The sequence below is a fragment of the Sipha flava genome, unplaced genomic scaffold (genome assembly GCF_003268045.1).
Source record: "Sipha flava isolate LNK unplaced genomic scaffold, YSA_version1 299_pilon_pilon, whole genome shotgun sequence".
NCBI classification, from domain to species: domain Eukaryota; kingdom Metazoa; phylum Arthropoda; class Insecta; order Hemiptera; family Aphididae; genus Sipha; species Sipha flava.
Genome location: NW_020272971.1, coordinates 275,071 through 299,037, shown reverse-complemented (window position 1 = coordinate 299,037; position 23,967 = coordinate 275,071).

Genomic DNA, 23,967 nt, shown 5'->3' with positions numbered 1-23,967 from the left:
GATTTCCGCGCGAACGGATCCACACGTGTTTCCGCAGAAACGAAGAACTGCAGACGACGTTTCAGTTAATAATTTTCCTCTGCGTGTAATGCAATCGCGTTGTACGGTCGAAATCGATTTGTGTATTCGAATCGTGGTCGCGACGTAGCCTCTTCGGATCAGTGCCGTATTCGTTGGGGGGGGGGGGGGGGGGGGGGCGTCTGGCGGGGGGGGGGGGGGTATAGGAGCATTCTCTCCTTCATCTCGAGAATTTTTTTTTTTTTTACTGTTTTGCGGAAGCTGTAATCATGAGTTAAATACCAGTTACTACTCGCCCAACATATACGTTCCCACCAAATACGGTACCCAGTTTTAACGTAATTACCGTGGAAACCACGTTCCGTGTTATGACCATTAGCGGTTTACATACACGTTCAGTTTTCAGTTCAAACTCAACCGAAGGTGTAGTATATTTTCTGGTGAATCGAATCGTCGGACTCACTACACACCACTAGTAGCATTGTCAGTCATTACTATACTCGAAATGTTCACTGTCGACGATCTGAACGTCCTGGTACGTTCAATCAAGTTTGAAATTGAACGTGTGTAGATAACCATAGATAATAAATAAAAATGTATCATCTAATATTTAAGCATAGGAAGTTGTTGCATTTACAATTTTTTTTTCGATCGTTCGGATCTATTGCTAAGTAGGTTATAAATTCGTTTCGCGCTAGTACGAATTAAAATCTTAATAATCTCTGTGCAATTTTATGCAATTTTTGGAATTTTGCGATTTAATTGAAATTTTATTGATTTTCCTCTTTTAAAATACAATTTTTAGATACTATTAAATATTATTCAAATGATTTTTTTTTTTTACGTAATAAATTAAATAAGGATGAGGCTATATCAGATATTAATATATGTCAGAATAATATAATAATAAAAAACTATAGTTGATGGTTATTTCGGGCTTTGTCGATTGTGATGGCAGTAGTGGAAGTATTATTTGATAAAACGATGCACAATTTGCTATCCTCAAATCGGAAATCTTTCTAGTTTGGAACTTAAAGAAATCATTTATCGTACAGCGCAATCATTTTCAAGGTCGGCACACAAATGTGTATTAAAAAATAAATAATTTTCAAATAAAATATATATAATTTTGTTTGTATACATTTTTGTATAAAATATTTATACGATTTTTTTTTTTTTAATAGTTATTTTGGTAAATAAGAAAGTTTATAGTAATTTTTAAGTGCAACTGTGGGTATATTTAACTGCAATAATGCAATAACTGTTAATACTTTTTAGAGCAATAAATTCCAAGTTTTAGTTATAATAAACAATCCATATTCTGTGTTAATAGTTTATTTTTGTTAAACTTTAAAGATTTTAGTTGATTTTGTTGTTTGAGTTTTGTATTGATTAAAACATTGTAAACATATATGTTTTTAAAATATTCAACATTTTGATGTCAATTTGTCAAATTAAAATGTACAGATTTGGCCTTCACCGCCGGAAAAATTATCCTAAATACGCCACAGCTTCAAAATAGTTTTTTATATAATTACATCACTTAATGAATTCCCCGCAAAATTCAAAACCTTGGTGATTAAAATAGCATTTCGTGAAGTAAAAATCAGTTTGAAATCTTCTACATAGGTATTTAATTCATTTGATAACTCAAAATTCCTTAACGATCAAATTTTTTTTTCGTTTGATTTTTAAATTATGAAGATTACACTTTCTAGTATTAAACTGTATAGTACACTTTTATTTTTGATTTAAATTTCGAATAAAACGAGATGTTTATTTATTTAACTATTATAGTAAATAACAGTTTGGTATTCTAAAAAAATTAATGGAACCAAAATGTAGATACAATCGTTTTTCGGGTACAATCTTTAATCTGAAATTTATGAATATTGTGGTACTTCTTCGATTATTATTTATTATAATCTTCTAAATGTATTTCCAACCACGCTTCATTCGAAAAATTATTTAGTTATTATAATTTCATAGTGTAACGAGTTTTGGAGAAAATAAATTTTATTCATGCATTTATACTAATAAAAATGAATAACTGTATTTTTTTTTTAGAAAAAATGCTTTAAAAATATATGTATGTGTACAAAATGTAAAAAATAAATATAATATTAAGATTTTAAGAAGTAATTTAAATTTCCCATATTTTTTGTAACTTAATTGCTGTACTAAAAAATCAATACATCTGAAAATTACTGTCTGTGCCGACAAAGTCATTTTCGTTCAGTCTGCACAGTATGTAACATGGAATACTTTAAGTTAAACGAAACTCTTTGTTGTCATTAATTTATTCTTCCAACACATAATATATACATTAAAATTTCCACGTCCATAATTTTAGTAGTTCTATTTCACCCTATCCTTAAACATTTTAAATCGTAATAATACTCAATTAAAATAATAGTACGCGGTTTTACCATACAGTATGGTATCATAAGGTTGGTGTTCCGGCAGTAATTGTGATTTTCTTATTTACCGTGTTGTAGCTGTGGTACACGCGCATTAAAAATATTTTGTTTTCCTTCACAATGCGTACCTACATTATAATTTGATCGTTTAACGTTCGGCATATTTCTCACTGAATTTTCGTCGACGCTATAATATTCACAAACCGTAGTACAACATTACTGCATTCCGTATAAGCGGTGACTATTACAGAGACTATTATAGCGGAGAGGATTCAAAATCGATTTCGGCGAAGTTTCGAGGTTGAAAAAAAAAAAACACGTTTTCATCGTTTTACCCGAAACTCGACGAACAAAAACTGTCACGTACCTTACACACATATTCGTACGTACACATACGTTATCGTGGCATCATATATGTACTATATATGTGCAAGTGAATGGTAACGTTAGCAACGACACAATTTTACACGACGTAATGGTATTACAGTGCCCGCAAAATATATTATTCTATTTTCGGACGCCCAGTGATCTAGTATTATATGATTAACACCGGTCAGTACGACGTAAATAGATTTACGTTTTACAACCCATCCGTCTCTTGAATTTCGTTTTATATACGTATCTGCTGAATTGAATTTGTACGTAATATACCTCTGATAGAGGTATTGCGTAATTTCCGTTCGAACCACTTGGAAGAGAATATCGGGATTGAGTGATCAAGAGGGACACGGAAACCGTAATTTGTACGCGCGTAGTTCCATAAATTATTACGATAATAACCGAGACCCAACTTAATGGTGCGACCCGTGTTTGTTTTGACGTCGAACGATCGTTCTGAGATTTCAAAAATCCGTTGACGAATAGACATCACGATTACACGAATAATAACTGGGATACGGTCGATCGGTTTTCTTCAACAGTGATTAACGTAAAATAAAAAACAAAGGATCGACTCCGTTCGAAAGTGTCGTTAGTAATAAAAATAAAAAAGATTTCTCATTCACCAAGTACAGGTACATAATTATTGCGAAATGGTTCGATTGTTTTCGAAGTATTCCAATACCTCCGGAAAACTGTACAAACTGTTTAGGAAAAATAAATAAACAAATGGTTTCAGTCCGCCGTGTCGTGTTGCTAACGACCGATTAAAAAATCGTTTTTCCTCACCAGGGGCGGAACTAAGGGGTGAAAGACGGCGATTCATCTCCACGCGTAAAATTTTAGAGGGTGTAATTCTTGTAATTATTAACAACTAATTTGATAATTTTAACTTTGTTAAACACAGAAATTAGGTTAAAACTCAACGAGTATGATCGTATATTGATTAATGGCAAAAAATTCTCGAGAAGAGTATTTTCGATTGTTGGTCTACGACAGAACGTAACTAACGTTTCCCCGGGCGTAAAAATTCCTAGTTCCAACTCTGTTCCTCGCACGTTTTCACGGTCTCGCACACACGCACACGACCGCGCGATAATTGCACCACGTCTAGGGTGCGCTCGAACAATAAACGCGCGCGTACGCGTATTGCGCACCGCCGGGGCCCGCGGGAGGAGGTCCTTGGCGCGACGGCCGGAGGATGGCGGACAAGCAAAGAGTATAGTACGGGGGTGGTCGAAGGGACCGATGTGGAACGAGCGTAATGCGCCGCCGGTCACGGAAAGAGAATAATAAAACCCGTAATGGATGTTGCCGCGCGCGGAGGGACCCGAGTGGCGTTCGCCGGCGGGAATACCGAATGAGCGCACGAGTGGTGTGTTGCCTAGCGCCCCCCCCCCCCGGGGACCCCGGTCGAACAAAAGCGGATCTCCAAACGGCGTGCTCGTAAAATGGCGTCGTGCACTTACACCCGGTACACTGAATATATTACACGCGTATACACATGTATATGTGGTCTCGTCGGCGGTTTGCGAACCCCTCGGAAGTAGTAGTAATAATAATAATGCGACACAAAAATCCGTCGCCTCTATTGTGCTCCGTTTTAATCATCGCAGACATCGTCATCGCGAACGCACATAATATTTCATTTTTATTTTTTTCATATATATATATATACACTCTCGCCCCTTGCCAATTCGTATTTTACTACTTAAATTTATTGTATACAGCGAGTGCTACGCGCGCGCGCGAGAGAGAGAGTAAAAGCATTATAATATATTACGTGTGTACCACCTAGAAGGCAATACGATAAAACGAATCCGAGTATTATGTACTTATATATATATATATTCGTATGCATTTGTAGCGCTACTATATTATTATATTATAATGCAGTCGATGTATACGAGATTTCCGCACTGCTGCTGCTGTTAACGGGAGTACGTGTCCAAAAACGATGACGACCCTTTTCGAATCCACGCCCATTTCATTTGCATGATAATCTCGCTCGGATGTTCGTCGACGGTCGTTAACTCGCTTTGAATAATAAACCGTACGCGGCCCTGCGACCGTTGCCGATAGTAATACTATTTGTATCGCGCGCGCAACCCCCCCCCCCCCCCCCCCTCCCTCTCTCTCCCCCCCCCCCCCCCCCCCCCCCCCCAATCGGTTTCCATCTTTCGCCAAGCGATTCCTATGCAGCCCATTTTTGTTATACGTACATAATGTGTATACAGACGTGAGCAGACCTGTATTTCAGGGGGGCTGCCTACGATACTCATGTACGGGCCCTATCTTAACAAAAAGTACATTCAATAAATTACAATGTACAAATGATTCAACTAACATAACTTTAATATTTATATTTAAATATTTATGTTTTCATTGAATCTCAAGTTTTTTCCTTAGACAACTATTTTATTACCATGATAACTTTTTGCACGAAGATTTAAAATAAAAATAAAAAAAATAAATAAAATAAAAAATAAATAAATAAAATGTAAGATTTAAAAAAATACATTTTATAATTTATTTTACGAAACATTATTTATTTTTTTCCTAATATTTTAGAATAACCTACATTTACTTAGAGCATCATCAGCTTAAATACTGGCCCCTTCATCTTAGACTTAAATTTTAGGGCCCTATTTACAATATTTCGGAAGGTGCTTGAGCAAACTTGGCATCCCCCGTGTGTACGCCTATTGCTTCCATATCTGCCAATCTCAAATGCGATCTTCCTACCTGTCTCGTGTCTCGGTAGGATCTTCCTTTAGTGCTATGCATACTAGTGGATTATGGTTACGCCTAACATGCCCGACCCGCCGTGATCTTTCGTCTCTAAATATTTCCACTGTACACGTTATGTTCTTTTATTTTTTATTCTTTCCTTTCGCAGGAAACTACTTCATGACCGGCAGGGAGGATCAGTCGGTGGAGATATGGCTGTATAATGATTGTAAGGCCACCCACGTCGGGAAGGGGCACGTGGGTGCCATGACCAGCGTGAGGATGAATCCGGACAGCAAGTACGAGCACGGACGGCGGCATATTCCTGTAGCGGTTCCCGTACGGGGCCGAGTCGCCCTCGGACCGGAACCGTATAATCAGAGAACATCAAAGACACATCGGAAAGGCAAAACGTCCTGGTGGCCTGTAAAAGCGGCAACGGTAACGAGAAGGTGATGGACGCGGTAAAGTGTCTATGCACAACGTGCTCGTGTAACGGCGATAGCGACGCCAAGAGCAGCGCCGGTGTCAGTTTAGCTGGCTGAAGCTGACCACTATGAACACTTTTTTATTACTTCTATTGTAAGAAAACCGTACAAAAATTTTAGGAAATATACAAAATTGATATTTTAGAGAGGGCTCAGTCTCACTAGCTCCTTTTATTTGTGCATATGCCCTTTCTGTTTCCTAAAAACCCTTTGGTAGGACCCACACCACAGATTGAGCCTAGGGGCCAAGATATCATAAAATCGTCCTTAAGTGCGCGTGTGTACCAACGCGTCAAAAAAAAATTAATCACATGATTTTATTAAAACGGAATTATACTTAACATCATGAACCACAAGTCTGTATATCATAATAATATACACATTTCCTGTTTCCTAGTTGAGCTCACAAACTAAACATATTATTAAATAATAATATTTTATCCATACGTTTTGAAACCGGTGAAGGTATACTATTATACTGGTACGCATTAGACTGTACAGGTACGTGTAGAAAAGCGCCGAGACGGATTACTAACACATTTGTTTTTCACTTTACTGCGTTTCTAGGACTTATTATACTAAAGAAATCAATCTTCAATACATACACGCACACGCTAAGAATTTTAGACTAGAAATGCTATAATTTATATGCTACGGTAAAATAATTTTATTAACGTAAGATTACACGCCTATTTGGGATGTAGAAAAATCTGGTTCACTTATGTATTTTCTAAATATATATGAGTAAATATAATAGAGATTATTCCCAGTGGTTTCAGTAATTGTGGTGAATTTTTTTCCCCCGTAAATATCAACATAATAAGTCTCCTATGTTACGCTATCGAATACATTTATTACTGATATATTCTCCAAACGTACATCTTCCGTATTTTTATAATAACTTGCACAGTGTAACGGTAATCGTTCTTTCGATTATTGTACATATTTTTTTTTAAATACAAACTATTATTGTAACCCAATAAAAAAAGAGTTACCTGCTTGTTACCTTGAGGGCAGATAAAACATTTGTAGTATATATTTGGAAATCGCATAAAAGATTAAGGTTCTAATCCTTATACATTTTCAAGATTTTGACTGAAACTAGTTTTACCGTGATGTGTGTTTTTTCTTCTTTTATTTTGTCTCTATGTCCGTGTACTCGATTTTGGTCATGTGTTCTGGTTATTACATCTATGGGAAGATAAATATAGAAAATTGTGTCCATTTGGTTCTCTAAGAGTGTTAGTGTACGAATGTTCCATCAGTTCTTATTAATTATACAAAACCGAAGAAAAATTACAACAATAATTGACAAAATGTATGGCAAACCAGTTTTTGATAAAATCAAATTTTTGTAGTACTCACAAATAAATAAAATAATAAATCGAAGAGAATTGATATTTTCACAAAAATACTTATATTACTGTTTACTACATATTCTATTATTATTTTAAATGATTTAGAATATTTTTTAAATATTTATAGATATATGAAAATGTCATGTTTTTCTAAATTATCTTTTGTTGGATGTCAATAAAATAATTTTGATTCGACAAAAAAATTTAAAAATTAAATTTTATATATACCTCTTACAAGTTAGTAAAAGAAATGTTATAAAGATTTTAGTATTAACTTTTTGATAAGACTCGACTAAAATCACAAAAATCCGTGATATTTTTATAATTAAGAATTCATTAATCTCTTAACTTTAATACTTAAAGCTATAAAATTAGATATTTATTTGTCATACAATTTATTTTGTAGAAAATTATAAAAATTGTTAACAAACAATATCAAAAAAGTTCAATAAACGTAAGAAAACGAAATTTTTTTCCTGTTGTTTTATATCATTAAATCTTAAGCCGCTTACGGTAAGCGTAACCATACAGTGCGTTCCATAAAGCCACAGAATGAAGAATAGCGTCGTGGTCTCTTGATGGAATATTTTTAGTGTCCATTTTAACTGGAAATATTATTTGGATGGCTCGTTTCAATAAAATAGCCGAACGTTGCTCAGTAATTATTTTGCTTTTAAGCACCCACTCGTGACTCCTATGGTTTTATATCACGCAGTCAAACCATGTAACCTAACTATACATCCTACATAGTGTATACGGTGTACTCAATAACATATAAAGCGTATTGTAGGACCTGTAAATACTATTTAACGTTTTTTTATACTAAACCCCGTGTACCGATTGTTATAATAGGCCTGCCGGGAGGGTGGTGTGCAATAATAACCATGGAATATATTTAGGCACTAAGTTGATCGACATTTTCGACACGTACCGACCAATAGAATAATGCAAAGGGACAAAGGGACAAAACGGTACGTGTGCAGATTGCGCAGTGCCGGAGCGTAATGAGGTCGTGTGACTGAATGCAAAGTAAAACGTAGCAGGAAGGAGGGTTACGAAAATCCGTTAAACGTGACCAATAAGAGAACAGCACTTCGGTCGCAAATCGCAAAACATAAGTGACGTAATTAAAATAACATAATTCGCATACACATATAAATACTATATGTAGAGCCCCGTGCCCGTGCCTACCCATTTATAACTTAACCGTGGTTCGACGCACGAAACCGGATGCCCTACATACAGTCTGCAAATAATAACCGGGTGCGCGGTATACGTACAATAATACTATGATAAATAAATATATCGTATAAATATCATGTTCGAGCGTAAGGAGTGGCGTGATAAAAATATGGCGGACTGTACCTACGCGAGAGACGCGCATCAACGTTGTACTCACTTGATATTTATTTTGTTTTCAATTTCATAACTCAATTTCATATGAAATTTGTACTTTTCAAAGTTAACGCTCATGGCGGCACAGCATTAGTGACGTTAACTTCGTACATTTCACCGAGTGTAAGTGAACATAATAATATTTCATAACATTTTTATACGCAAGTACGAACAGGATGCATGTTTATTAATATGTTCTCTCCAAGGATTATGGCGCAAATCAATAGGTGTTTTTTATGCATTTCGCGCATACCCCCCGATCGGTATGTACAAAAAAATAAAACAAATTTTACACTCTGAAAATACCAAACGTGCAATATTTTTAATGAATTTAATATGTTTTCGGATGAAGATGTTTCGTCCATTACTTTAAATGTAAACGGTTTTGCAAACAATAGAAAAAAGGAAATAGGATTTCGATTTGAGTGTCACTCGAGATCACTTGATTGTCAACCCTCGAGAACGAGCAATGTACTGGTCATTGGTATGATCGTGTTTATGAAAAAAAAAAAAAACCGTAAACATTCAATCAATTCGACGTGCGTAAACCCGAAAGTACAATTACGGAACATAAAACGTTCAAATGCTAAAGCGATGCGATAGCACGTCGAAAGAAGCAGGAGCGAAAGAAAAAAGAGTTCCATTTCCACAAGATCGATAGGGACATGGACCATATCAAAAACTCGTAATGACAATTAAAAAAAAAAAAAACGTTAGTCATCGGTAGTTGGCACGTGAACCGTAAAACGCGTACCTGGTTAGGAGATATTTCGAGTTCACGGATCGTGTCGGGGCCGCCGTTAGCGGGACGGGCACTCAAAACTTGGCCCCGGCAGTTGAAAACGAATTCGGGGGCCCACAGATCGTCGTGTCGGAATGGAATTGGACGCGTTTGGGCGTTAAGGGCAGGACTCAAAATGGGAGGACGCAGGGAGACACAGCCACTCTAACTCTCTTAGCGCTCGTTAAGCGTCCTCTTTAACATTTCTACAAAAAGTTTACCAAAACGCTCGACTATTCGTTGAAAATATGTACAAAAAAATTGTTGAAAGATTGACTCTGCAATTCAGTCGACGTCACTAAGTTGTTAAACAGTGTTCTACAAACAAATCTATCTAATATTAAATATTAATAATAAATGATTTAGTAGTATGTATTTATGTGCACGTTTTTGTTAATTATTTAAATTTTACTAAAAGATATTTACAATCAATTAGCTTATACATTTGTATACAGCACACGACTGGTTTTCGGAAGATATTATTCACTAACATCTCATAATATATATTTCCTATAATTAACTATCCGGTAATTGTGGGAAACCATATGGAACGCTGAAAACGGATTAGAGCCCCCTGGCCAAGGATATGTACCGTTTTTGCCTAAGGCAGGGGTCGGGAATCTGCGGCTCCTTAACATGCAATCGGCGACTCTTTGAAAAATGCATCTATATCGATATCCCTAAATTATAAATCATATTATATGATTGTATAGTCATAATATTTCTGAATTTTTTAATAATAATGTTTATTTTGGGTAAAAATAAAATAATATTTTGTCCGCAATGACCCCAAAATATTTATTATTAATTTCTATAAGCTTTTCATCGTATTAAAACATGGTAATATTGTGAGCGAGATGTCTATAAACAAAATGCGTAAAAGGAAAAAGTATTTAGAATTATTTTATTTAATAATTTTCAGAAGTGAGTGGACTGATACTTTTTCATTCGTCCGATACAACACGGGACGACCGAAACGTCTCATTCGACGTTATGTCCGAAAGGTTATCCAAAAGGCTTTCCGAACATGATCGTTGTGTAAAAAACAGCCCCAGGCCTCACGAAAGCTCGCGTACAGCATTCGGTACGTCGAGATACGTAATGCGACGTGTACTTGTTACTCGTGTACAAGGGTGGATCTAGATATATAAAATAGGGGAGGGGCTAATTTGTATTTACAGAAAGACAAAATATATAATTGTAGTAAATACATATATATTCATATAAAAATATATTTTAGCTTATATTAATATATTTTAAAATTAAAAAATATAAAAATTAATAGGTTCATTAGTCTTTTGACCAATCTTCAATTGTCATTCGCCTAAGCTTTTCTCGAGAAAATCTGTTTATGACTTCATCGATGTCAATGGGTATTTCTTTATGAATATAAAGTACTGCTAGCCGCCCATGTAATCTGTCTTCTGTCATAGATGATCTCATATAATTTTTCAACCGTCGTAGGGAAGAAAATATTCTTTCAGCTGTTGCTTATGATTTATCGTAATTGTTGCAAACATTTGTAGTACAATTTTAATGTTTGAATGAAATACATCAGAATGAATCAATGTTTCAATAGTAGTTTTAGGTTTGAATTTCGATAAAATTTTAGATTAGATACCGGCTTAGATATCGGTACCACTTATTGGTCGCCGATATCGAATGGTAATTGTTGTTTGAATAGTATACTGTATCATTGCTCTGCAGGGTCCGTTATTTTAAGGACTATACGGACTTCAAATTTTACCAGAGGACCGAAGTCGGACCGGATCACACTTAATCGTTAATCAAAGATCAAAATTGGACAGAACCGACGGCTTCGTATTATTTTTGGACCGAACCGAACCAGTAATTAAATAACATTTAATAAAGTAGACCGTGGACCGGACTGTCGCGATATGTCGGTCCAATCTTAAAAAATGTTGGACCGTTTATGGACCGGTCCGTAAGGTTCATTCTGTATTAGCTCAGACCGTACCATGTGATGAATTTATTATTTCATTGTACTGGACTACCCAACTTTATAAATAAATACGAGTATATACCTAAATTTAGTTTTTTTTTTCGTTTTGTTTGTTTACAAAACAATATTAGTATTTAAATTTTAAGTTCCATGATTGGGACCGGACTGATTTTCATTTTTTTTTTTTTTTTTGAAACCAGACCGAACTGAAAATAATGCATTTGATCTAAGGACTGGACCGAACTATTTCTAAAAATTATTGAACCGGACCAAACGGACGATTTAATAAATTTTGTATGTTAAGACCGTACCAGACCGGACTGATTAAAACCGGAACATGCAGAGCACTACACTGTATACTTATTATAATAATTATACTTACATATTAAATGTATAGATATAAAGACATATCTATTAAGTATTAACCACATACTCGTATAATATGTAACACGTCCAAAGGAGGCGGCTTAAGTCGTTTAGTCCCCTCTCTTGGATCCGGAACTGCTCGTGCGCATACCTACGCGCGCGCGGTCGAGTTGTCGACCCGAAACGACGGCCGTCCGCGGGGAATATCAACCGTGACGTTGACGAGGTGGTCGGGGGGGGGAGATCTCGCCCAAACCGTATTACGCACAGAGGACGCGCGACGACAGGACAACGGGTCTTCCGAAGACAAAAGCCCCTCCGGTGGTTCGATCAAATTTAATTTGTGACACGTCTCCGCGCAAGCACTGCCCGCGCCCTCCTCGTTCGGAGACTTTGGCGGTCGGGCGCGCGGCAGGAAAAATCGGCAGGCGCGCGCGAACGAATCGTTAGTCGCACGCACGCACGTTCGCGTGTCATCGTATCAGTAAAACTTATGTGTGTGTGTCTACGTATATATGAGTTGGATACATGGGCGCAACTAGAACTCAAATATCGGGTGGTGCTGAAATTGCTGAAAATAAAATTGAATGGTATTTCACTGTAATTACTATAGATTATATAGATCTGAAAAACAAAAAAAAAAAAAAAGAACAAGAATGCTACATTTAAACTCAGGGGTGCTAAAACCCTATTGCGCCCCCTGATTGCGCCTATGGTTGTGCATCGGTACGGTGTTCTAGCACAGTGACACGATTCCAATATTTAGCTGGTCAAAAGTTCCATTTTTAAAACCTACAAAATCCTAAATTTTATCATTAACTATTTTTCATTTGAACATTTTATGGATAAATTTAAAAACTTTGATCAATAAATTCAATAACAAGTGAAATAGAGCGGTATGATTAGAAATATTTATCTTTTTATTCCGATTTAAAATCCGGATATGCCCATCACTAGTAAGCATCTTTAGTAAGATTTCGATTTTCCAAAATTAACTATGTATGTGGTATGCAGTTCACCGCCTAATTTCTTTGATTAAAAAATATCAAACGGATTGGTACCCTTATTTTTTTCTATTCAAACGTCAACAACTCTCGTAATTATTAACAGCGCCATTTTCACACATACATAAATATAGGTAATATTTGCAAATTAAATTCGTAACACCATACACGTATTGCGTTCAACAACAATTAATTGAGTAATTTGTGCTGTTTTCGTCGAGCGATATTTTAATAATTCATCATCATCTCCTCCTTAATTCCGTCTAGAAGATTATTGTGGCCGTCACCTGAGCTCGGTCGTTTAGAGGGAATTCAATTTCTTAATACGACAGCTTAACATAGCTATCATGCGCGGTTTTACAAGTGTAGGTACTATGAATAGAACACGTGAGTTAAACTAGCTCCTTGTGTATTTATGATTTTTATTTTTTTTTTCCGAGAAACACATTTCATTCATATGAAATTCGTTTGGAAAAAAAAAAAATGTATTCATACATACATAATACGTATTAAGGATCTTGTACTCGTGTGGTCTTTAATTCGTCTGGAAACGTTATGGTTTCCATATTATATAATAATAAATTGAAAACTTTAAACATTCTCGAAGAAAATCGATAAACGCAGTTATTTGTTGAGACGTAGTAAAATTATATACGTAATGAATAAAGAGCGGATTTAATTGATATTACAAATTTTTATTGATACCCAGTAAATCAAACCTGATGAAATATGTATACGAATCAGATTAATTAGTCTTCCTATTTAATTTAATAACGCAATTTTTTGCAATTATTGCAATTTTTGTATACTTCACGTGATAAAATATACAAATTATAATTTCTAAAGTGATTTTACATAAAAAATATAACCATAACGTAAATGTTTACAAGTAGTTAAATGTACTTTAGGATTTTTAAAATTATATTTATCTGAGTTATCCACAAAACTCACAAGTTTAGAAGAATCAAATAGTCAATTACTTAATAGCTTAAACATATTTAGTATAAATACTAAATAAATAATAAATAAATACTAAACAAATACTAACTAAATAAAAATATTTAGTATAAATATTTCTATAAATATTCCCGGTCCCAATGGAAAAATAGTTAAAGATAAAATATGTCTTAGAAAAAAATTAAGGATATAAGGCTATTAAAACTTACTCTGAGATTATGACAGGAAATCAAAATGTTTATTTAGATACATTACCCAATTTTTTTAAACTATTTTAAATATGCATCGATAACAAGTGTCGGCGTTGAACGTACTTTTTCATTATATAAACATATTTTAAGTAACAGACGATACAATTTTTAAGAACACAATTTAGAGATGTATATAATTATAAATTTTAATTTAGAAATATTATATATTTTTGAAATATTATATTGATTTCCATAATATTATTTAACTAAGTAATTAATGATTATATATTTGATATGATTTTACTATTCAATTTGAATGTGTTTCGTTGCAATTTTAACATATTTATACTGCAATTTTGATACATTTTCATTGCAATTTTGGCATATTTTTAGTGCAATTTTAAGATATTTTTAATGCAATTATATCCGGCCTTTAGTAATGACATTATGTATTTCATATATATTAATTTTTTTTTCGATATGTATATAAAAAAAATGAAAATACTGTTAAAATAGTATTAATTGTAAATAATAATAATTAAAAACTCGTTTAAACGTGTTGGTGTCACTTCTAAATTATAGTCGATTGAAATGTGTAAACTCCTATAAAAGTTGTTAGACTGTATTGTTAGGGTGGCAACTTTTGCTAGTCGTGTTGAAGCTAGGTGACCGGTTGGTAGTCGTCACTAGTCAATGTTCGATTGGTCTGTGCAGGTTGCTGTGCAACACAGCGAGTGGGGTTCCAATATTTTATTTGTTATCATTTCTTATGAGACCTTCGTAGTGTGTGATATTTACTGTGAAATAAAAATTGATAATCATATACGAATATAAAGAAACTGCGTTGATTGTTAAGCACTACTAGAGGAAGTTAACAACGTAAATTATATATTTATTCTGAAGAAAACTTGACGAACATATGAGTAATGTTTCATAAATGATAATGCAATCAATCCATTATTAGGAATAATTAAGATCGATAAACTAAATACGTTTGCGTTCTTTTCGACGACAAACTAACCTGGAAAATACATATCAATAATAAACTAAACGAAACCTAAACAAGAATGATAATTTCTTATCCCTTAATAAGCTATAGCCCAACACTACAAATCAAATGCTCACTACTGATATACTCTTCAACGATAATACCACGGATAACATAAGTATGTCCGGTAGCATATTTTATAAATGTTGATACATTCCGAAATGCCCTTCTAACATTGGCTTGTATATTCTTGTCCCATATTTTATAATTTCAAAACAATCACATATTTTCTAATCAATAATTATTATTGCATTACATATTATTTTCATATAATTTATAATATATAATGACTTGTATTTTTATTTATAATTTGTTTGGTCTCACAAGTTATGTTTTCATGGTTCAAAAAAATACCAATAAGTGTTCAATAGAAAAAAAGTATTTAAAATTTTAAATAATTAATTAGTCATTAATGCTATCGAAAATGCCTCATGCTAAAAGTATACAATAAATATTCATTACTTAAATTCTCGAATATTTCACTTCAATATTACTTATAATGCACTCATATTGTTTTTAGTATAAATTATTAATTTTAGTAGAAAGTTTTTTTTTTAAATCATTTATAAAATATTTCGAGGGTTGAAATTATGAATTAATATCATATTAATCAACTGAACACAAATTGAACATATTGAATTTCCACGGATAACAAAAAAAAAATGTCCAAAAATTTGTTAGAAAATTTGGAACAAATATTACAATGAGATTCTTGGGAATAAGATGAACAAGGGTGACAGTATATATTTGTTTCATGATATTCTCATGTATAATCTTTACTTCATTTTTGGTAAAAAAATATATAATTATTTTGAAATAATAAGATATATAATATGAATGTATAGGCTAACGGTAAAAATACAGTTCAGAATTTACACACATTTGCAAAATACAGTACCCGATATGAGCTTTCGTATTTCAAAAAAAAAAAAATAAAAATAAAAAATACAGACTATTACAAACAAATTTTTTGGGTAGCTCTGTATGTTTGTTTGCCTGGTTCATACGTAACAATCAGCTCTATAACGACACCGGAGTACCATCCCTGGATATATGGATCCAAGACCGATTAAAATAATTCTCCTCAAAACTAAATTCCATTGAATGAGTTCTGTGAAATAAAATTGGAAGAAAAAAAAACCAAAAACGCTAGCGCATAATTGTATACATTTTATCTTTAGTTATTGTTCTCTTTTTGTTTGTTCTGTCGTGCCCAATATAAACTACAAAAAATATAACGTGAAATATTATAATCATTATTAAAAAAAATAAAAAATTATTGTGGAGGCAATTAATTTCAAATACATTAAAAAAAAAAAAAAATGTAAAAAATTAATAATTAACTTTTGTTTTTATTCTTTCCACTTTATCTATCAACTGATTAGATATTATAGACTTTATTAACTAGCATTTAGATAATATAATATAAACCCGTTTCATATTATGATCATATTATAAATAATATAATTCGAGTTCATATCAAAGTATTTTCAGTGCGATTTGACTACACCTGTACTAAAATAATTTTGGTTGAATTTGGCGCAAAAGTTGAAAATTTCGAGAGTATTTATTTGATGTAAACGATTTATTTATTCTATCAGACATCTATTACGAAACACCATATTTCAATAACATCATTATAAAAATGTTATAATTATTTATAAGTTGACTGATTACTATAGTTGTTAAAGACTTTATCTGATAGCCTTGTAGGTACGTCTAAATATATATGAAATAATATGAAAAGAAAAAAAACTATTACCTCTAAGTGGGATATAATATTCAATTGTATACGTCTCGGATAAATGTCAGAGTTGTTATTTAATCCTTCGCTTACAAATCTTCTGTTATTTATAAATAATATAATACAAACGTATTCTATTCGCATGATTTCTTACATTGAATTGCTCATGATTATTATTTTCAGAATATACATTCGATATTTATCAATAACAGTTCTACTGAAGTATTTTGATTTTATAAACAATTTGTTTGACTTTCCATTGTGACGGAGATACCTTTTGTACATTGGAATGACTACAATGATTCGATAAGTTTTCGGTCACTGTTCTAATTTTCGAATAATTTTTTAAATCGCATTAGCGGTTTAAAATCTAGTTGTCGTTTTAATGGATTGATTCAATAATCAGATTAAACTCACTAAAACATTAGCGACCAAACATGTGTGACATATTACTGCAGTAATATGTTTAAGACATTTGCATAAACTTTTAAAAAATTATGTGTTTTTGATTACGTCTGAGCGCGGAATTAATTACGTAAGCTAGTGTAAAAACTGAGAAACAACAGGAACCCCAAGACTTGTTATCTATCTGAAATTCGATAGAAGGCGTTAAGGGTAAGTATAATTTAAACCTATATATAAAACCGCATGATATTATGTAATGCTCCGTAGAATCCGACCCAGGAGTGTAATTAGATCTAGTAGTAAGAAATCAAGAGATGCATTGAATTGTTAACAAACTACATGATTTGCTTTTAATCGATCGTCAGAGAACGAAAACAATTCGGAAGTATAATAAGTGTACGATATATTAATTAAATATTAATAATATTTTATTACAGTTTATATGTAAACATTAACAGTAAAATATTGATACGAGCTGTAGTAGTTTCCCGGACTGTACCGGTACTACAGCGTTATCCCGGTCCACCCCTATTGACCACTGTAACGGCGTAACGTGATTATACAAGAGGGTTCAGCATAACATTGAAGAACAACGGATAGACGACTTCTCTGAAGATCGACTGAATTCGTAATCTAATTCGACGGATGACCGAAGAATCGACATCGTCGCTGCGTTTTTCGTGCCTTTTGCGGTTCTTCCTGGATCTCTTCGACCGGCCGTTTGAAGCTACTGTTGGCGTACTATTAGAAACCTGAGTCTCTGACTTCACCTCTGGTATTAATGCACTAGACCCTTGAAAACCCTCGTCCTCGGTGTCAAAGATTCCGGCTTTTCGCACGGTCGAACGGAAGAGTGGACGGCCGCAGGGTTTCTTTCACATTTTTCCAATTTCCCCGTGGAGTAATCAGATGTGGAATTTGCAAACCTTATTGAGTCATTGCTCTTCTGCGGCAATTTCATTGCCATACGTTGCTCATTTGGGCTTAAAACTACAGCCGGACATTTACGTGATTTATTCATCTTGGCGGTATATCTTGATATTTTCGATCGGTCTTTGATCCCTTCTGGCGTGCGTTTGAAAGCTAAAAAATAATATTGATTACGACGATTACATTTTATCTTAAATTGGAAAAGATTTAGTACATAGTTTTCATGTGTTGGTGATGCTGAAAACAAATTTAATCGTATTTAATATACTTGAATTAATTACATATGAATAATTCTAAAATGAACGTCGAACCGGGTTGTGATTTGATCACATTTCGTAAGTCAAACGGGCAAATTAAGTAAATTTAAAAAGAGTTGTAGACGATTTTTCTATAAAAAGTATGGAATTATCTAAAGTCTTCCGTTTGAGACCGTGTAAATGTTGATTAACATATAACCGCTGGGCGATACTCTGCGTGTTCGTGTTGGAAGCAAAAGAACTTTAAACGTAAATGACGTGCCCGGAAATAAATTACGTAGAAATAAATGGCAGTTATATACGATAACACTGCGGACGCGTGCCCCTCTGCAGTGGCGTAACCAGGATTTATTCAAGGGGGGGGGGTCCAAAAAAAAAATGTTTTAATTACTGTTTTTCTGTCCTTTTCCTGAGTACATACATACATTTCATTTCTAGAGGAGCCCTCTGCGATCTGGTCTCGGCGCTATTGGTTTTCGGACCAAGTCCCAATGCTCGTGCGATTTAGAACTTTTTAACGATAAACGAAAAGTTCGCGGACAACTACATTATCCTTGTTCACACCGCAAACGTTTCGAACGTTAACCCGCCTGAACGTTTGTCGTTAGTTAACCACATTTTCGTACGATGCGTAGCGGTGCGTCGCTTTGCATTGGTCGGCGACAACGATATGCCTCCGCGCGAGACCGGCCAACAACGCTGTCTTATCAACGCGCGGAAACGTCTGTTTTTTAGTGTTTTCTGTATAATTCTCAATTACGTTCTCTTCTCGTTAAAAACCATGCACTCAGTGCCGCACAATATTTTTTAAGTTCGTTGGTCTCTTATTCGCGATGCCATCTTCATGTTTTATATTACCGTATCGGCGGCCATAACTTTCGTCGTAAATGTCACCGAAATCATCTCTCTGTCGTCCGTTACTTGTCGTGTGGTGCACAACTAATCTTTAGTGTCTTCTCTTCTTCCGTTATATGCACCTCAAATTCTATCACGTGTGTCTACAGCCATTTTTCGTTCGAACCACGTCATTATTTGTTTCAATGTTTGATAAGTGTCGTTCTGCGCAACATCATCACCTTACGTTTATTGGTCACCATGTTTAACCAGCATCAATTGTAATGTAATGAAAATTCGTCTTGTCATCATCCTGCAATGTAAGCTTTTCTTTCGTGACTACTTATGGTTCGATGGTCGCATGCACATAAATTCATATTTATATTTTTTATAAAATATTATTTATATTTACTCACATCCCTGGCGAGTATAGTTTTAAGTGTCAACCATGAATAATGACTGATTGAAAAGACTTGAAATCATTCAAAAGTTAAGAAACAAAGTTAATAAAAAAATCAAAAATAAATTAAAAAAAAAAAATCACAAAAAACCTGATCGAGAGTCGAACCGAAACCTTATATAATAAGCTTAAATACTTATAAATACTTATACTTTGAAAGCTTATTGGCCAATCGCTCATGGAAATATGTCACCTCCGTTGCCCGATACAGCAACAGCACAACAAACCAGTAGCGTCCAAAAACGGCATTGAACCATGGTGATAATGCGCATGGTCGAGCTGTTATCATTAATATTTTGGTGCGTGGGTAACTTATGACAGCACGACAACCATCGAGATAAAAAATAAACTAGAGTGATTCCTTCCTATTACGGCTACACGGAAAAACGAGCCCTCTGAATAGTTCATTTCCCCCACTCTGTAAGGGCAAAAAATGTTTTACATCCATTGAAAACTACATACAAATTTGTTGTTTTAAGCTTTTATTATTATTATTATTAGTATTTTAAAACTGGATACAAAATAATTTTTACACTATAATTTAGGATTAATATTTGAAAAATAATAATAAAATAATAACTATTAAATAATTGAATAATTAGGTACCAACCAATTTTTAGATATTATTCAATAAAATTACTTTTGTAAGATTTTGTCTTAAAGGAGGAACGGTTTTTAAAAATATTTTGATCATTAAACTGTTTTTCATAATGTCGCAATCTAATATTAATAAAATGTTCACAAATTAAAGTGAACAATGAATACTCATGACTAAGAGTACAAAAATCTATATTAGTTAGTGAATGAGTATTTGCAACAAAAAAATGTTGTCATTTTATTTAAAATACTTTTCCTGGTACTTTCAATAATTAAAATTTTTATATTTTTATGAAGATTTTTTTCATTAATAACTATTAGTTGAAATGATTTTTCAAGATGATGCATCATGAATGAAACTGCTTTAGATATAATTATTAATTTACCTCTATTAACAGAAGTTATAAAAGTTAAATTGTTGCTATATGTGAGGTCTAACCGATTTTATACAAGTAATATAATACAATTTTGACATACAATTTTTTAATTGTTCTTCTTACAATATAACCACCGATACAATCTAAAATGTCTTTGATATAATAACTGAAATTATCATTATCAAGATGAATCAGATATTACTCAAGTCTATGATCTCCAGGAATTTCTTATGTATTTCTAACGAGTGTGAAGTTAGCCCCCCCCCCCACTATAAAAAATACTTTCCAAAATAATTGTTACCTTATTTTCTTAATTTGTAACTATTTGTAACCAAGTTTTTAGAATTTGTAATCTCATATTTTTCAAGCTACGGGTACTTTCTCAATGAGGGGCTAACTTCATGCAGCCCCCCAATTCAATGAAATCGTCCAAAACAAATTGTAACTTATAAAACTCAATTTGTAACTATTTGTAACCAACTTCTTAGAATTTGTAACCTCGGCTCTTTCGAGTAATTGTAAATTTCTCAATGAGGGGCTGCCCCCCCCCCCCCAATTCAACCGAATCGTCCAAAACAAGGTGTAACTTATAAAACTCAATTTGTAACAATTTGTAACCAACTTTTTGGAATTTGTAACCTCAGCCCTTTCGAGTAATTGTAAATTTCTCAATGAGGGGCTGGCCCCTCCAATTCAACGGAATTGCCAAAAACAAGTTGTGAATTACAAAACTCAATTGGTTACTATTTGTAACCAAATTTTTAGAATTTGTGACCTCATTAATTTTAAGTACCGATGGATTTCTCAAAGAAGATAACTGAATAAAAAAATTAAGTTTTTAATTTATAATATAACCCAGTTCAATCAATTCGTCTAGAAAAGATCGTAAGTTGAAGAAAATAAATGTTGATTTCAAAGAAAATATACTAATACTATAAATAATTTATTATTTAGGTTTTCACTACAATCAATAATTTCATACATTGGAGATTCAGATGTAAAAACATGGGCCACTACGTAACATACTGCAAACGTGTTAAAGGTTATTGGGAAATACATAATAACTTGGTAAAATAAAGAACAATATAGTGTAACAATAAGTGTACAGAATCCAAATATATAAAACCACATCTATTATTTTATATAAAAATATCAGATTAAGTATGTTAGATTTGTAAGTGTTTTAAAATTTAATTAATTTTTTTATTTATTTTTGTAAGGCTCTAACAGGTGTATATTTTTATTAAAAAATAATTTTAATTAATAATTTTAATAATACAAAGAAATATTTACATTAATCTACTTAATAGTTTATTTTATACTATTGAATTTTAATGAATGTGAAGTGGCTTCTTATAGTAAGTTACGAGTGGTAACAATTTATTACATATGTTCATAAATTGAATATGTTATAAAACATATTTTATTTAAGATTTTAGCATAATCAAATAAAAATAAAAGTAAAATTCTAGTTAATTAAGACATATTTATTCAATCTAGATTTTGTTTTTATTAAATATACATTTATTTTCTTCAACTTACGATAATATTATGTTCTAGGCGAATTAATTTAATTGGGTGATATTATAAATTACAATCTTAACTTTTTTATAAAGATATATACTTAGGGAAATCTATCAGAATTCAAAATTTATGAGGTTACAAATTCTAAAAACTTGATTACAAATAGTTACGAATTAAGAAAATAAGGTTACAATTATTTTGGAAAGTATTTTTATAGTGGGGGAAGGGACTAACTTCACACACATATTTAAATCATTATTAACCCTGTCTATCCAATTACCAAGATGTATGGAATGTGCTTTTTTTCACATAAGCATTTGCTACTATCTCGATATTCAATACTCAAGTTTAAAAAAAAAAAAAAAAACTATGAATAGCTGAAAGGATTTTTTTCAGGTTTAGCCGAATGATGTTTTTCTATTTTAATATACATCATAGCATACTTTCAGAACTAAAAATCTTCTAAAATTTTTCATAAAATAGTAAAGGAAAATGTTGTTATCAAATTTAAATTGCAATATATGAATGTAGAATATAACGTGAGCCACACATATCGAGTATTAAGATATTATCGAAACAATAATATTAAAAAAAATTGAATTAAAATAAAGTTAGGGGGTTATTATATAGGAACTGTTCAATAATTGTAATCAAACTTATCCGAACGATCCTCAAGTCTTTCGCAGTCGATCCGATTATTCGGTGGACGGATCAGGCGTTTGGGTACGATCACCTGCACAGTATTCCGAACCTTTTCGTCTTTCATCGTGTTTAACAGACGTTTCCGAAGCCGTTCGATAGTATCGTCTCCTGTACGAATATTCGGCTCTTGCGACCGTTTCTTGTCCGCCGCTCGTAAGGTACTTGCGGCCAGAATACGCTGGATGGAAACGCTTGTTTTCCGGGTCGAACGTTTCCGAACGCCGCAAAGGTATGGTCATGCCCGACGATTCACTGGACATACTAGCATCGTCACCGTTGTCATTTTCATTTACTTCAGACATTTCTGACGCCGAACGATAATCTCTCGATTCCTGATTTTCATCGGCCATGAAATTGCATCCAGTAGAATTTATATTATAAATTAAATTGATGTCATTAACTTTTTAATTTTTCTCGATAAAATGAAATCATATTATAAATTAAAATTAATAAAATATCATAATAGGAAATTAATAAATACTGATTGGAAGAAAATTGATTAGGTAACATTACGGGTACTCACAAAATGTGTAAAATTTTATATTTTAAGTATCTAGTTTTTAATACTCGAATTACTCGAGTGTAATGACTAAAACTATTGTGTTCAAGGTATTTTAATTTTAATTTAAACATTCATAAAAAATAATTGCGTCTATGTGATTAATGCAATTCAAGCGCTACATAATGACATACAATTTTTTAAAAAATAATAAAAATATAAATTACATAATAAAAGAAAAACAGATGCAGTATTATAAATCGAATTGGTATCGAATTGGTTATAATTGTGAAAAAAATAAAACGTTCAAACAAAGAACACTTGTGCTGCACGGCTGGCTATCAATCACGTACTAAGACGTATCTCGTGATTGGCAAGTCACTAATAACTACCGACTTAGTCGGTAGTATCAAATGACTAATTTAGTTACTGGAACATTTTTATTATTCGACTAGTTATTATTATTCGATTAATTTTTATTATTCGACTAGTTATTATTATTCGACTAATTTTTATTATTCGACTAATTTTTATTATTCGA